This window comes from Apis dorsata, unplaced genomic scaffold (genome assembly GCF_000469605.1).
Source record: "Apis dorsata unplaced genomic scaffold, Apis dorsata 1.3 scaffold_156, whole genome shotgun sequence".
Lineage (NCBI taxonomy): Eukaryota > Metazoa > Arthropoda > Insecta > Hymenoptera > Apidae > Apis > Apis dorsata.
In genome coordinates this window covers 280,498-286,698 of record NW_006263446.1, presented here as the reverse complement: position 1 = coordinate 286,698, position 6,201 = coordinate 280,498, and the positions used below count along the sequence as shown (strand labels likewise).

Sequence of the window (6,201 nt, the reverse complement as noted above, 5' to 3'; positions counted from 1 at the left end):
TTTTTTTTTTTTTTTTTTTGTTTCTTCCCCCTTTTCTTCCATTTCTCTTTTCTCAACAGAGTCATTTGCACGTAGTTAAATTGCTGTGAAATGTCACGACGATTAAACGTTGGCCAAGGGAGTTCCTTTCAATGGAGGTTTCACGGGGGTTGCAATTCATTTTTCCTACTTCTAATTTATTCCCGGATCATTGTCGATCCTGGCAACCAGTTGGAAAAATCGTGTTTTCCTGAATTGGAGGAATTTATATTCGAGGGGGTGAGGATGTGATAAGGGAATTCGGATAAAATTTTAATTACAATAAAACTTCGGTGGAAATTATTTTTTAAAAAGTTAAAATTCAAATTGTACATTAAAATATACATTTAATTTTATAGGTTATATAATTGCAAAATTATTAATTTTTTATAAAAGAAATATTGTAAAAGGGTGAAAGGAGATTATTAAATTAAATAAATAATAATGATTATGAAGATATAATTAATATGAAATTAAAGATAATATTTATGTATAAATAATACACGAATCTTATATTTTTATCACGTATTTCATAGATCTAAAAATGAATAAAAATCAGTTGTTATGAAAGAGAAGACAGAAGGGGGAGAAATTAATTTGAAGCATCGAATAAAATAATTTCAATCATGCAAAATTATTAATTAATGCAGGGAACGTACTTCATTTACGTTGCACGTAAACAAGTCTTTAAAATAGAAATTATTTTAAATTATAATAATTTTTTCCTTTATTTATTAAAATAAAATAAAGTAAAACACTTGTATAATGTAAAAGGATTTAATTTATATTTACAAAATAATTTATTTTAAGCAACTTGGGATTAAGCGAAATTAAGTTCGTTGTGATTAGTGAGTTATACCACTCACTAAAGGGATTGCTTTGTTAGAAGATAAGAGTGTGTAATCTTGAAATGACCAATTCTAATGCGTGAAATAGCTACTTAATCTTTCCTGGATAACGTAATGGCTTTAATATAATCTTGAGGCAGAGATCAGACGATATTTTCTCTCTGTATATGTACTTTTTTAAATATCTTTTATCCAGTAATTAATCGAAATGAGAATTACAAAAAGTGAATTAAAAAAAATATATATCCAAGTTGATGCAGAGATATTTTCTCTGCACGTGTGTTTTTTAAATACTTTATATCCAGTAATTATTTTATCTCATAAATAGAAAGAATGAATGTTTTTTACAAATTAAAAAAATTTCTCTTTGAAATATTAAAATATGTAAATATATGTATTGGATAGATATTTTTTTGCACATCAAGTATACATCTTTCTATATTCAAACTTTCCATAAATACATAAACATCGATCTACTTACAAGTTTCTTTATTTCAACTTTAAAAGTTAGGTTATGTTTGTTCTTTTTCTTATTACTCTTATCATCATTTCATCATCATTTCATGCAATCACTGATATCTTTCACATTTACACGTTTTACATTCTTATTATATTTTAAAAGTTAGGTTATGTTTTTCAGTTGTTTAATTTCACCATTTTCTCATTATTAATCTTATTATTATTTTATTAAAAAAAAGAAAAAAAATGTAATTGTCAATACATTTTATATTTCTATTCTTTACAATTTTATGCTATTATAATTTTTATGTCATGTAAATACGCACTATTAAAAGGCAAACGAGAAGATATCTAGAAAAGTTCAGAAATTCAGTTGAAATATAACCTCGAAGATGTTTGATTGTAAAGCTGCCTAGTACCACTGTATATCTCTCGTATACAATACATATCGGATCGTTTTATGGATACTTGAGCCGAGGGCCATTTTCTTAAAAGGATCGTTACAACGAGCGATCGAACGATATAAGGCTATTTCCATGAGACATCGGCATACGAAATGAAATCGTAAAATCCGAAATGGAACGATATTTTGATTTTTTTAATATTACGAAATAAAATTTTGTTTTTAGGAGAGATGAATAATCGAGTGATAAAAGATAGATATGAATTACAAGTAGAGAAAAAAATTGATTTAAGATAGAAAAAAATAATTAAATCAATATATATTTTGATGCTAATATAACTTGAATTAATTATTGGATTGTTAAGTCAAAAATAAAGAAAAATTGAGGTTTTGTTTTTTTAATTATTAATATTTTTTTCGAAAATTTTTTATTCTTTATTTTTTATTTTTCATCACAATTCATACTATTAGATATGACAATTGAGCAACTATTTCGAAAACTATTGCAATGAAAAATTGGAAAAGAAACGAGGTAATTAAACAAACTTAAATTATAATAATTTGTCATGCTTTAATATTGTAAAGATAAAAATTTTCTTTTCTAACTACAGTACAGTTTATTATAAATATTTGCCAATTTCATAAGATTTTTAGCTTGTATATAGCTTACCAAGCAATTTAAGAAATCTTTATTTTTTTCTTTTTCTCTCTTATTTGCTCGACTATTGTGGTCAAGAAACTGGTCTAGATATGGTCTAGACCACTATTGCCAACACACTTGATGTTCCTAGATTGTCGACCATTTAAGTACCAACTATACTCAATGCAATTTTAATTTAGCAAACTACTGTAAATATTGGCCAGATCATTAGTTTTTTTATTCAGCAAAATTCTTTGTTTTTCTTTGATTGTTGTTAAAATATTTATCGAAAAATTGAGATATATATATGTATGTATATAAATTTTAAAAATGAATTAATTTTTATTTTAGTTAGAAAATTACAAGTTTATTACAAAATTCAGATATTATATTTCTGAATTAATTATTTTATTTTTAATTGTAAATGATATTTGACAATGTTTTCACTATTTTAAAAATAATATTATTTACTCATTGAAATAATAAAAAATAAATTCAGAAAATTAAATCTTTTTTATAATATAGATAGATTTGTTAATCTGGTATAAATGTTACAATTTATTTATCTGGATTATTCTATCAAATTATTAATTTTCACGATAATGCATTTTTTTTTTCATATTTTATACATTACAAAACTAAATTTTTTTTATCTCATAATGAATATATTACATTTCTGTTACTACATTACAAACAGTAGTTTAACTGTTATAATTTTAATTCTATAGTTTAAGTTAAAAAATATTTTATTTATCGAGTTAAAATTAAATTAATCGCAAGTAATTTATAATGATTTATTTACATTTTTCTTGTCCATAAAGAAATTCGATTCGCTCTTTGATTATCATGGCAAAAGTAACATATAACGATATACGAGACGAGTGCAAATTTAGCTGGTGTCATTACCATGATTATCGAGTGTGCGATACGACATCGTTAATCCAAAATTGGAGTCACGGCAACGGAGACGATTTATTCGTTTGATTCGTCGTCGTGCTAACGATCGTTTTCTTAAAAATTGGAATTTCAACGCGTTATATCGTGTTTGCTGATGTAGAACAGTGTTTCTCAACTGGAAAATGATAGAAAAAACTCAAATATTACTTTCCTAAGAAAAATAAAAAGTTAGGTTAGATTAATTTTTTTAGAGAGAAATAAATTAAATATGATTCGGTTCTGGATTCTTATAAAATACATGGTTTTATATTCATATTATTAAATATTTTAATGTAACTTGAAAAAGAAAAAAAAACACTGGTAAAATATTTAAATTATATTTTTTCAGAACTTGATTAATTATTATATTATAGAAGAGAAAGAAAAATCTTTGAGGCATGGAACAAAAATATTTTCATAATTATGAGTAATTAAATATTTACGTTTTGGATGTGAATGAAATTTTTTTTTTATAAGAAATTTAAAAAAAAATTTAAACAAGAACGATAAATTTTTCTTTTCCTTAGTTCATTTTATTTTTTTTATTTTTCTTGACATGCAATATTGCTTTGTCAAAACGATAAAAGAGAATCTCTGAGGAATAATACAAAGTTTCGCAGTTTCCTATTTATCATAAAAAAGATATTCCAGCGAGCCATAAAATGATGAAAAAGTATTTTGTTGCCTGTTAATAGTAGTTTCAAAAGAAAGACTTTGTGAAACATATGATTCATATATGCATGATCATCTAAATTTCATTTCCTCTAAAGTATTATTTAAAATTCTCTTTCTATAAAATTTTGTATTCCAAACTTTGAAATCACTCTGCTAAAAATTGAAAATCAATAGAAATTATCTTAAGATTAGGTTAAAATTAATTTTAATGTCTTAATTTCAATTAATTTTATTAACTTTTACAGGATAGCCTCTGAATTACAAATAAAGGAAAGAATTTTAATAAAATTATTATAAAAAATCAACTACTTGAAAAACATCTCACCAAATACAATTTTCTATAATTAAAAACTGCAAAGGATAATTTATCATCTTCATTTTTTACTATTTTCCAGTAAATGAACGATCGAACACGAAAACGAACAAAAATACAAAAAAATAGTAAAGTTTTCGAATCCATTAAACACAATCCATTAATTCTCGAATTTTCAAATTTTTCTCTATTCCCTCCAATATTTTCGTTTGGTAAAAAAAGAAAAAAAAAACAAACAAAACAAAATAAAAATGAAATTAAAAAGAAACTAAAAGGACGAAAGCGTTGCCACGAAACGATTCAATTTCGTGAAAAATTTATTTCGTTAGAAAAATGAATTGTTCACGGTGAACGATATCTGTGCACGCGTGACAAAAGAAGAGGCAGCAAACGAATCGTTCTTTGCACGATGAATTTCGTGAATCGTGATTGAAGGAACAAGCCGAACGAAGAGAATTTCCGGCCACAATGCACAATACAATAGTTGGATCTATCTACAATAGCCTTAACTCTTTCTTTTTGTATTTTTATTTTCTCTTTCTCTCTCTGTTTCTTCCTTTTTTTTCCTTTTTGGAGATCGATGGAAATAACAAAATTGTTTATTGCTTGAAATTGTTCCTGAATAATTATCTCTTGAATTTTTTTTTCTTTTCTTAATATTGCTGTTATTCTTAATAACAAAAACTTAATAACAAAATATAAATATCGTACAAATTTTATATAATACAATCATTGGATATATTTTATCTTTCGATCCAGTTCATTTTATTTTTCTCAATTTTTATTTTTTTATTTTTTTTTTGAAAATTAATTTAAATTATTAATTATCTAAATTATCGATAAGTGTGAATAGCAAATTTATGATAAATTTATTTATTCTCAAAAGAGAAATACGAGTTCAAGGGTATGAAATAGTACACGTGCCTATGATCGAAAAGGTAAAATTCTTCACAAACATTCGAGCAATCGACGGATCAGTGCCATTCGATCCTCCGTTTCCGGTATTCTCGTCAGGCGTGTTGTCCCTTTTTCTCGTTCGTTGGATCTCGATCCGACATTTTGTTCGGTCACGTTTCACGTCCCCCCCCTACTCTTTTTCACCGTCGATAACTACGTATCCTTCCCCAACTCTGTATACGCCTCGTGTTCCTTTTTCTTCCACAATTAATACTCAAACCAACGTGCAACGTGTTTAGAAAACAGCGAGCATTATATTCGAAACGAAGGAGAGGAATTTTGAAGAAGTGAAAATCGAACTTAGAATAATCAAGTGTCAAGAAATTTTAGTTATGTAAATTAAATAGATTAAATATATTCAGATGATATTATTTATCATATCATAAAGTAATATTAATTTTAATATTTAATAAGTTTTTATATTTTTAATAATCTATTTTATTAATTTAGTTTTTTTTTTTTTTCAGTCGAAGTTGACATTCGATTCTGTATCCTTGTTTCTCGAAAAATTTATTAGACGCAGAACATTAATCGGAATTTTTATATCTAGAAAAATGAGAGGATGGATGCTCGTCTATGGCGCGAAACTCTCATATACGTAACAAAAGCTATAAGCAACCCGCCAACCACGACAGTAAACGTTCCATAAATTTTGCTTTCCTACGTTCGAACACACGATAGAATGCACTTTACAACAGCCAATACAATCTTTCCAATAAGAGATGATCAATTTTTCACCACCACATTTTATTTCTCTCTTCGCTCGAAATTTTTGTTTTAAAATTTATCTATCAATTTTTTTTTTTAAATTTATTTATCTTCTTGAAATTTTTCTTCATTTATAAGTTATATTAAATATTAAGTACTTAATATAAGTACTTAATATTTACTTAACTTTCCGCTAGAAGGTTCGAGATGAAATTTAATTAATACAAGATTTAAACATTTAACT

At 25.5% G+C, this 6,201-nt stretch overlaps 1 protein-coding gene across 2 annotated transcripts in view; it reads left to right on the top strand.

The window, feature by feature from the left end:
• Window positions 1–6,201, top strand: part of LOC102677788 — an 85,038-nt gene that overhangs the window by 35,851 nt on the left and 42,986 nt on the right. The gene's annotated exons all lie outside the window — the stretch shown is intronic.